The 11,537-nt window shown below is 43.6% G+C and overlaps 1 non-coding gene across 1 annotated transcript; it reads right to left on the reverse strand.

Annotated features, from left to right (window-relative positions):
* Positions 1-2,125: 2,125 nt before the first annotated feature.
* On the reverse strand, positions 2,126-2,212 carry LOC115284504. Its single transcript, XR_003905250.1, has one exon. It is a non-coding gene; the product is annotated as a small nucleolar RNA SNORD35 (small nucleolar RNA).
* Between the last annotated feature and the right edge of the window lie 9,325 nt (positions 2,213-11,537).

An 11,537-nucleotide genomic window follows, 5' to 3' on the forward strand; every position in this document is an offset into this window, starting at 1 on the left:
GGGCTATGAACTTGACATCACTGGGTGCACAGTTGGGAAGAGATGAGTGCAGTGAGCTCTTCTGAGCTAGAAACTGATGTTCCAGCCACACTACTGGTCCCAAGACACATGATCCCCAACCTGAGGACCATGTTCTCTAGACTGGGACAGACAGTGTGTGTACGATTTTTGATTTATATTTATGCTGCTAATAAAGAAGTTTCATAATTACTGAGTATTTTTGAAAAACACAACTTAACAGAATAGCTGCAAAAGTGGAACAAAACAGTAATTACAACATTTATTATCCTACATCTGTATGGCACCTTCTCATTAAATTGCTTTTCTTGATGAAACAGCCTGCAGGGTTTCGCTCTTCTTTTTTCCTTTTGTCAACCTATTATTTTAATGACTAAAATACTAAGTAAGTGTTCCCCCCAAAAACTGCTCTGCAATTTTATTGATTGACTCCCTTGATGAGCTAACTGGCTCAGGTCTTGAGAAACTCCTTCTTTGTGGGACTATAAATTTCAACATCAATTTTTTAAAAATGTGACTCACAATTGGGGAAATTGCTGAGGAAACGGATCATTTTATCGGTGATGTATTTTAAGATTTTAAAAATGCTTCTGCAATGGGGAGCCTGGGTGGCTCAATCAGCTGAGCGTCTGACTCTCAATTTCTGCTCAGGTCGTGATCCCAAGGTCGTGGGATCGGCCCCTGCTGTTGGGCTCTGCACTGAGTGTGGACCCTCTTGGGATTCTCGCTGTCCCTCTGTCCCCCTCCCCTGCTTGCATGCTCTCTCTCTAAAATAAAAATAAATTAATGGAAAAATCCTTCTGCAAATAAAATGTTTTACTCTAAATCAGGGCTACTAAATGGGAGGTAGAATTGTCCTGGGGTGGGGGTAGATTTTAGAAATTGACGGTGGCAGTTTTTGTTGTCGCAGTGATTGGAGAGCACTACTGACATTTAAAGGGTGGGCAGAGATGCTAGAAGTGGAAATTGTCCCATGTTCAGAATGACCTTCAAATCTTTTTTTTTAAATGTTTTTATTTATTTTTGATACAGAAAGAGACAGAGCATGAGAGGGGGAGGGGCAGAGAGAGAAGGAGACACAGAAATGGAAGCAGGCTCCAGGCTCTGAGCCAGCTGTCAGCACAGAGCCTGACTCGGGGCTCGAACCCACAAATGTGAGATCTGACCTGAGCTGAAGTCGGAGGCTTAACAAACTGAGCCACCTAGGCGACCCAAATCTTTTGTTTTTAAGAGAGAGAGAGAGAGAGAGAGAGAGGGAGAGAGAGAGAGAGAAAATCTTAAGCAGGCTCCACATTCAGCATGGAGCTGGATGCAGGGGTTGATCTCATGACCTTGAGATCGTGACCTGAGCTAAAATCAGGAGTCAGACACTTAAACAAAGGAGCCACCCAGGCACCCTGACCTTGACATATTCTGCTGAGCTGTCATCTTGGTGAAAACAAGCACCTAATTTTCCAAGATTGCAAGTGCAATATAAATTAAAGGATCCTTGCATTTAGTTTTGCTACAAGTTTCCAAAAGTTGTTTACTATGTTGGGAAGTCAGAGCAACATGGGCGGTAACTGATTTTGTAGTTGAGTTGCTACTAGAACACACGTGTGCCAGCGTTTGCCTTGCACCGTCACTCACAGTGATAGTGTAAACATTTGGCTACTTTATTTTGTTTTCTATTATTGCTGTGCCTCAGGGCTCACATTTTGAGGTGCATATTATTTTATTATAAATTACTTATTTTTTATTTGTCCTTTCTATCAGGGCACTATGTTGATTGTTTGTTACAATTATGCATAGGGGTTTGTGAGATCACCTAGGAGTTTCATTTCAGGTTAGCACAGGAGGGCTACTGAGTATATATTATTAAAGGAATCATTGGGTCTGAGACCCAATAACTAATCTAAGTGACTAAACCTTAGCACAACATGACAGCATCATTTCTTTTTCCAAGGTCCCCAGAATATCTGCCTGCCGTCTGATATCACAGAGCGGCATGTCATATTGCCTTGGCTTCAAGACTGTCAGCAAATTGTTCACCTCTGCCCAAGTCACTACCATTTGTGGTCTGAAGTAAAAATTTTATGGTTTTTTAAATTTTTCCTCCTTTTTTGCCTTCCTGGCATCAGCTGAGCTATGGGTGTTTTTGCCACCGCCCACAGCAGCATCCGCAGACCATCATGAGAAAAAGCCATCGTCTGCCGAATTTTATCCATTTTCTTGGTCAGAGCTCACAGTTTTGTCATTCGTTCTTCAGAACATTTGGTGCCCTCTTGGGAAAGGACACGGTCAAAAAGGGTAGTGGATCAGTTTTTACGGCAGTTGTAAAATGAAGCGAACCTAAATTTCCTTGAGTTTAGAATTCACCCCTGAGGAATTCGGAGGCAGCCATGAGCAAGCACATCTGTTTCGTCTCGTGCCGTATATAGTGGCAGTAAACACTGCAGTAAGAAAATAAGCACTTAGTGCTGCGCACACAGTAACAAACAATAAATACATACTTTGAGCTGGACCCAAATATGAACCTACAGATCATGTTGTCAGCACAGTGAAATAGAGAAACAACACGTCGTCACTGAATAAACCTGTAATGAATATGCAGGGCTCACCTCTGGCAAGATCCCAGAGTAGCTGGCATTTGTTTCCAGCCCTTGTGTCTTCTTTCTTGGGTGCCCCAGTATCCTTGGCACCACCCACCATGGCAAGCCTAAGGTTCAGTCCTATTCTGATTTGAAGGAGTCTCCTGTCCGAAGGAAAGGAGTCTGGTACGCTTTTTTTCTTACTAACTCTAGAATCTTTTCAGAGCAGATGGGCTCTCTTCGGAGATGAGAATAGTGGTGATCTTGGAGAGGCAGAAGTGACTGGGAAGGGCCATCGAGGCTTCTGGAAGAGCCGGTAATGTTGCATTTCTTGTTTCATTGCGATAAACAATACATATCATGAAACTGACCATCTTGGCTGCTTCTAAGTGTACAGTTCAGTAGTGTTAAGTATAGTCACATTGTTTTCAAATAGATCTTTAGAACTTTTTCATCTTGTAAAACTGAAACTCTCTACCCATTAAACAGTAACTCCTCATTTCCCTGGTGCCCAGTCCCTGGTAACTGCCATTCTACTTCCTATTTCTATATATTCGTGTACTCTCGATACCTTATATGGGTGGAATCATGCAGTAATTATCCATGTCTTCAAAGTTCCTCCATATTGTAGCACATGACAGCGTTTCCCTCCTAATGTTGTATTGCTTGATCTGGGTGCTCGTTACCCGAGTATGCTGACTTTGGGAAAATTCATCCAGCTGTACACTCATTTTTTTAAAGTTTATTTATTTATTTTGAGAGAGAGAGTGTGTGAACTGGGGAGGCACAGAGAGAGAGAGAGAGAGAGAGAGAGAGAATCTCAAGCTGGCCCCATGCTGTCAATGCAGAGCCCAGTGTGGGGCTCAAGCTCACAAAAACTGTGAGCTCATGACCTGTTGCTTCACCACCTGAGCCACACGGGCGCCCGCCGCCATGCACTTACTGATTTTGGCTCCGGTTTATGACCTTAAGGGTTTGTGAGACTGAGCTCGGCATTGGACTCTACAATGACAGCTCGGAGCCTGTTTGGGATTCTCTCTCTCCGTCTCTCTGTGCCCCTCGCCTGCTTGTGTTCTCTCTCTCTCTCTCTCTCTCTTGCTCTCAAAAAATAAACTTTAAGATATATATAAAAATTTGTTGTTTATCTGAAATTCACCTTCCACTGGGCACCGTGTATTTTCCCTGGCAGCCCTAGATACAAGGGAAGGAAAAGGGAGATAAAATCATAGGGAACATGAAAAATGTCTTTGCAGAGAACCAGCCCAAAGCCAGATTCTCTGACAAGGACCTAGCACCGGATAACAATCCCTGTCCTAAATGAGGGGAAGAACTTTGCACTAGGAATCAGTTTAATTTTGCAATTAAGAAAAAATTGGGTATTTCTTACACATCTTGCTAAGGGTCCAGAGTTTAAACTCTGGAAACATTTGCTGTTTTGCCAAGAGCTGAGTGACAGAAACTGCCTAGGATAATGGCGTGGGGCTGCAGGCAAGGAAGGCAAAGGACTTCCTCCGAGGGACCTAGTGCTTGGAACTGACTTGTCAGTGTTCATCTGAACTGGTTTTTGATGTGTATAAATAGAGGTTGCCATTAAAAAGTATTGCATCATTACTGGTGGGGAAAAACAAATTCCTGAATGCTCCACCCTCCCTATTCCTCAGCGCAGTGGTGTCCAGGATTCATTCAAGGCGAGCGAGGGCAGTGGGTCTGGAGGAGTCAGCTTTGTCACACAATTTCTGATTTGCTCTGAAGCCCTGCCGTTAAGCCCTTCTCATTGTGAGTCCATAAAGGGATAATAAGGCTCCATAAGTGAACATTGTCAGGCTCATTGTTTAAAAGAAATAATTTTTTAAATTGCAAGTATATAATGAGGACTAAATAACTGACAAGATGATTCTAAACTGAAGTTTTGCAAGGCCTATTTTAATGATTTAAAATCAGAAGTATAGTTGCATGTACTTGAAGGCAAATATCCTTTAAATAGTTTGTTACTAGACATAGGTAAACTGTATGTCCTGTGATCTTTTTAGACCATTAATTGCTTAGTAAGATATTCTTTCATAGAGTGTTTGAAGTAAACTTTGGCCTAGCTCACGTCAAATTATCACAAAACTTTAAAACAGTGAAGACTGAATTTATTACATGGGTGCTATATCTATCACCGTTATCAGTTGGATATGTGGAACCTTGATTGATACTTTTTATGGCTTTATGAAACTGTCGACACCCTGACCTGTATGTCCTCGCACAGTTTCCTTTGGTGTCTGTACGTCAGCTTCCTCATCTACAAAAATGAAGGGTGGACCAGATGATCTCTAGCCTCCAAGCTGTAAAACATCGTGACTAGATTCCACTAAATGTGTGTCCATCTCAGTGATAGGTGACTTAGAGCAACTTACCTAGAACTTTTCTTGGTAGTGATGTTTGTTATTTTAATGGATAAAGGTAAGTCATGTACAAAGGGTTTTCAGTTGCTTCTTGTCCCTGGGCAATCTTTCATGCTGAAGAATCAGAACATGGGGGAAACCAGAATGCTCATAAAGCAATAATGTCAACATGGGACCAAGGATTAAAGATCTGAGATGTGATTCCTGCAGGGGGAATAGATGCCATGAGTGGAAAAAAAAACCCTATCTCTACTTTCTCAAAAAATCAGATTGTGCCTGTTGGGAACAAGAGATTCATTCACTCTTAGGATACTCTGTGCTGCCAGAAACAACATCATCTGTTTGATTCCCGTAACAGTCAAGAAAAGCACATCAGGGCAGCTGTAATCAGACAAGACCATGCCTGGGGCTGAGCATTTCTACCCACCCCCGCACTGAGGTGAACAGTCTGTAGGTAGCATGTTGGGGATCAGGCGTTCTCACCTTCAGAATCTTCACAGCCATTAAACACTTGTGTTTAAGATGCAAAATATTTCGATCATGAAACCCTTTTGCTTCCACACTCACTGCCAAGTACTTGTGTACTTTCTGAACATTGTTTTAACATTCTAATTGTGTCTTAAAATGTTCAGCCACAGCTTCTTGCTAAGACTCCTCCGCGTGAGATAGCTTGTGACCATCCCCTCAGCCGGTTTCCCAAGGAAGCAACAGCTTGGAAGGGAGCCTTGCAGTCGGGGGCGTGGACTCCGGGATCAAACAAGGCAAGGTCACTTCAGCTGCTTTGCCAGCTGTATTCCCTCCCCATGCCATGGCTCTGTCTTCCTCACCAAAGTGACAGAAATCTGGAAGGTTATTCTAAGGATCCCTGAGTACTGTGTATACGCGGACACTATGGAGTTTATGTACATACTCAAGGACAGACAAATCAACGATAATTTGCGAGGGGATCTAGACGAAAGAAATGTAATGTGGTCCATCTCATGGTGTGTCCAGAGTGTATATGGTATGTGATATTTTGTAGCAAAGTTCAGTATTTGTTCCAGAAAACTTGACAAAAATTTTACTCTCGGAGGCTTAGGAGGTATGGTAGGCTCAAAAATGCCCCTCCCCAAAGATGTCCACCTGCTTATCCCCAGAGCCTGTGAATAGGTTATTTCCCGTGGCTAAAGGCATGCTTTGCAGATAGGATTAAGCTAAGGGTCTTGAGATGGGGAGAGGATTCTGGATTATCTGGATGGGCCCAGTGTCATTGAGAAGGTTCTGATAGGAGAGAGGCAGGAGAGTCAGAGCAGGAGACATGATGAGGGAAGCAGAGGTTGGAGTGACGTGAGGCCACGAGCTAAGGAACACAGGAAGCCACGAGAAGGCAGAGAAGGCCCAGCCATAGATTCTCCCTTAGAGCTATGAGAAAGAACGCAGCCCTGCTGACTCCTTGATTTTAGGCCTTCTGACCTCCAGACCCATAAGAGGACAAATCTGTGCTGTTTTAAGCGCTAAGTTTATGGTAATTTGTTACAGCAGCCATAGGAAGCTAATGTGGGAGATTCAGCAGGGTGTTTTCAATCCAGCGAGAATGGTTTGGTAAAAGCGGTGAGAGAATGGCAGGTGGGAATGTTCAGAGAGTCAGTTACTGGACAGAGTTTTCTCAGGAGCCCGCTGTCAGCTTGGAACTGAGGCCTCAATTGTGGACAAACAGACACGGCCTCTGCCAATATGGAACTTAGGGCCCCAGGAGGAAGACTGGCATTAAACCAAAATTGCTATTAATTAACTCCAAGTGTGCAGTGTGCTGTGAAGTACTGCACGGTGTGACACAAATGATTAAAAGGAGGTCTATTTCTTCTGGATGGTGAGGGAAAGTTTTCCTGAGGATGCGATGTTTAAGGCAGACTCCGAAGTTGAGCGAGGGTTAGCTGTCTCAAGTCAGCGGGGGTAGAAAGAGCCTTTCAGACACTCGGAAAGGCATATCCAAAAGCTGTAGGCAGGCAAAGCATTGTGTCTTAAGGAGTTAAAATAAATCCAGTATCGTTGGAGCAAACAGCATAAGGGCTAGCGCTGTACAGGAGGGGATGGAGGGGTGACTAGGGCGAGGCGGGGGCCTGTCAGGGCCGTTGAAGGATTGTGGCATGCCCCTATTTACACTTTTAAAGGTCACTTAGGCTACAGCAGACAAAGGAATGGATTTAGGTACAAGAGAAGATGGCAAGAGACCAGTTATAAGGACGCTGCAGCAGCCCGGGTGAGAAGTCACGGCTTTACCCTGGCTGGGATGAGGCAGTGGGATGGAGAGAAGCAGAAGGCTTGCAGAGATAGATAGACAGGTCAGAGAATCAAAAGACTGGGTGATCGATGGAGTGTGAGAGGTGCCAGAGAGGGGGGTATTAAGGATGGGGCCTGCATTCATAATTAAGCAACCTAGTCAGCAGAACTACCATGTTCTAAGAAAGGGAACAATGCTGGAAGAGAAGACTTCTGGCGGGAAGAACATGGGTGTGACTTTGGACACGTATGACTTGAGGGGGTCACTGAGACATTCATGTGGAAATGGCAAGAAGGCACTTCATACACAGGGAGTCAAAATTTCAATGGTAAGCGAAGTTCTGGGGATAGGGGAGATTGGCCAAGAAGGGAGAAGCTGTAAGTGGAGGGCCTGTGAAAGGGCTCTGAGGACGCTCAAAGGAAGCAGAGGAGCAGAGGTCAGAGAAAGAGACCTGGAAATGACTGGAAAGCAAGGAAAAAAAACCCAAGGAGGATGTGGAGCAACTGAATTGAAAGGAAAAGTGAGTTTTTTCAAAAAGGACGAAGTGACCGTGAGATCATGAAAAATAAGGACTAAGAAGTATCCCCTGGACATGAAGATCCTCGGTGACCTTAGCATGAATTTGGTGTGATGGAGGAAAAGGGGCGTCTTCTCAACATGTTTCTATCAGACGTTAGTGGGAACAGAGTCTTCAGGAAAAGCTACCTACTGGTGAGGAGGCCACTTGGACGCTGCAGCTGGGGAATGGCCGAATGCTGCCTGGCCAGCACCGCGCGTGCACACTAGTACCTTGCCGTCCCAGAAAGACACGTACGTGGTGGACAGGATTCCAGACCTGCAGGGCCTTACCCACAACTCCTTGTACACTTCTCACCTTTGGCCAGAATCATTCCCTCTTCCTGTTAGCTCTCTGGTCCTTGCTTGCAGCCAACCCTGTCTCCATTCTTTTTTTTTTTTTTTAATTTTTTAAAACATTTTATTAATTTTTGAGAGACAGAGAGAGACAGTGTGATCAGGGGAGGGACAGAGAATCTGAAGCAGGCTCCAGAATCTGAGCTGTCAGCACAGAGCCCGATGTGGGGCTTGAACCCATGAACTGTGAGATCATGACCTGAGCCGAAGTTGGACACTTAACTGATGAGCCACCCAGGTGTCCCCTGTCTCCATTCTTGATTATTCTGAGACTGGACCCATGAACTCACCCTCTCATTCTTTCTTCCTTTCATTATCCTGGTGTTGAAGAGATTTTGTGTCTCCAGGGAGTCTGAGTGGATTGATATTTCAGAGCAGTTGTTTTTTATTTATACAGTGTATGCAGTGGTTCTTCAGGGAGCATGCTGATTCCTCTGAGCAGACAGAGAGCAATAGGGCCTTAGGTAAGTGACTTCACGGAGGAGCATGAGGGGAGGAGGCATCTCCTGCCTTGTGAGATGCTAGGAAGGCGATCGGAAGAACCAAAGAGTTGCTCCAGGTTGAAAGTTCAAATAATGGTAAGAAAAAATGTTCTTCTATTTTTTACTGTCTACTGAAATTCAGCTTACATTTAATTCAGATGGAATTCTTTGATCACGACTATGAGGTACATATTGGAGTCCGACCTCCTCCCCCTTGTGAGGCAACAGAGCACAAAAATGGGAACAGGTGTTCGTCAGGTTATGCTGCCAAATAAAGCTTACTCAAGACCAAAATGGCTTTCTTGCTGAAACCAGATCAACAACAGGAATCCTGAGAAGAAACACACACATACACACACAAACAAACACACACACACAGTGAAAGAATGAAGTCATTTTGAGGGAAAGGAATAAAAGAAGAAAAAGGTTATACAAGGAGTTAAACAAGGGGAGATAGAATCTAGCTCTGACTCATGGAATAAGCTTCAATGGTGAAAAAAATAATTGGAAAATAGTATCAGAGTTCTGAACTTGAACATGAACATAGCTCTTATTTGTACAATTGGGGGTAGTTATCCCCCCCTTCACTATTTCCTTCACCCTTCAGGTTAGGAAATTATTCCCTCAAGTAAAACAAAATTATCTTCTCTTGTTTTCTGGGAAAGTGCTTGTGCTAGCTCTTCCCTCAGGATCTGTTGAATAAATTAGTACCTGATGAAAGATAGTAGCAGGTGACTACATGGGCATTGATAAATAATTGAGCATTTTAGTTAGAGTTCTTCTCAGAGACTCATGATCTTTTTTCTAGAGATCGGCTGAAGTCCAGCCCTCTCACTTAACATATGAGGAATTGGGCCTGGGAAGATGAAGCAATTTCCCCCAATCCACAGAGCTATGTAGTGGCAGATCTAGGCCTGGAACTTTGGGGTCAGGTGTCTACTAGGCTGTACTGTGCTGTTCAAATGTATCCAATCAGCGCCCATAATTGAGAGCTTCCTTGGGCTGGGAGGGTACCGTCTCCATCTCTCACAATGAATCTTTAAAGGAGGCCTTATCACCACCACTTCCCAGGTGAGAACACCAAAGCTCAGAGAGGTTAGCTAACTCACCTAAGACCACACTGTCAGTACTAGTAGAACTGCCTAATCTTGTGGGATGACTAAGTGGGGATTATCAGCATCTAGGGCTGATCCTATGCCCCAGGGTGGACAGGTGATGGGATGGATGCCTGGTGTCACAAGGAATGCCCAAAGGACCACACCACAAAGTATTGACCCAACTCTTTCGCCGTGGTGCCTAAAGGTTGACCTTGGAGTCACAGCTAGGAAAGAACAGAGTCTTGAGGGAATGGAATGCAAAGGAGTTGTATTTTCTTGGGAAGGGAAACCATGTGGAGCAAAGGAGAGCTTTTCAGGCTGAGTAGAATACTTGTCAAGTGGAGACAGTGTAAAGGGGTTCTCTGGAGAAAGAACAGATGCTGCCCTGTTCTGATGGAATCTGGAATGCGGCTGGATCTTGGAGCCCCTATTTGGGCTGAGGTGTTTATGGAAATCGATAGCATGCATTTCTAGGACCTGATCTGTATACTGTGACTGTACTGTTTTCAAAGGGGGTCTGTCATTACATAGAACTGAATTAGTTATAATCCTGGGCTCAAGATAGCAGGTCCATGCATGGCTCTCTCTTTAAATAATTATATAGGTAAAATGAACACCTGTGAATCCAACATCCAAACCACACACTAGAGCAGTCAATGAAGCCATCTGACAATACCAAGTTTTGAAGAGGAAGATATGGATTAGCCAAACCTCTTATTCATCCCTAGGAATGTAAATTAGTTTAATCAATTTCCATTATTTTGTAGTGTTAAACATTCTCATGGAATCTATAAACCTGGCCAAAAATAACAGCAGCACTGTTTATTTGTAAATTATAGGGCTAAGTGGGGCACCTGGGTGGCTTCGTTGGTTAAGTATCTGACTTCGGCTCAGGTCATGATCTCACGGTTCGTGGGTTCAAACCCTGCATCAGGCTCTGTGCTGATAGCTCGGAGCCTGGAGCCTGCTTTGGATTCTGTGTCTCCCTGCTGACGCGCTCTCTCTCTCTCTCTCTCTCTCTCTCTCTCTCTCTCTCTGTCTGTCTCGCAAAAATAAATAAAATGTTAAAAAAATTATAGTACTAAGTAGCAAATTTTTCTTTTTGCTACATGTATAGACAAATGCACAAATCTTCCTTTTTTGAATGGGGAAAGTCTAGCTCTTCAAAAGCACCCATTCCCTACCTTTTTCAAAGTGACGGTTAGATGAAGAGGAAGGCAGCACTGTATCACTTGTTACCAGTCATGCGTTTGTCAAATTGGGATCTAGGACTGGGAAGGGTTAGCTCTATTTTTTTTTTTTTTTTACACTGAGGCTTGTCTGTGCAAAGCCATTGCAGTTTTGGAGAACTCATCTGCTTGCGTTCATTTGGCATCGCTCCCTCTGCTTGTATAGGTCTTCAAGTCATGGCAGAGACAGAAGTCTTGGCAACCGGGTAACTCCCTTAACAATGATCCAGTGTTGGATCTTCTGGCTCTACCACATATCAGTGGATGGCCACGGGCAAGTTGCTGAACTTCTCTGAGCCTCAGATCTCTCATCCCTAAGAAGCTACACTCATGTGTACCTCCTGGGGCTGCTATGCAGATTTTTTTTTAATTTAAAAATTTTATTTATTTTTTTTACTTTATAAAGTTTCATATTTTTTAACATATGCAATTATTTTCCATCATTTACAATACAGTAGTTGCAATGACACTCCAAACAGAAAAGCAAAGTAAAAAATCAAAACACCAACTTCTGTTTCATGTAATTAGACTTATACAGAAATTAGAAGGTTAAGTAACAACTAGTTAATCACCTAATTTCAC

This window comes from Suricata suricatta, chromosome X (assembly GCF_006229205.1).
Source record: "Suricata suricatta isolate VVHF042 chromosome X, meerkat_22Aug2017_6uvM2_HiC, whole genome shotgun sequence".
Taxonomy (NCBI): domain Eukaryota; kingdom Metazoa; phylum Chordata; class Mammalia; order Carnivora; family Herpestidae; genus Suricata; species Suricata suricatta.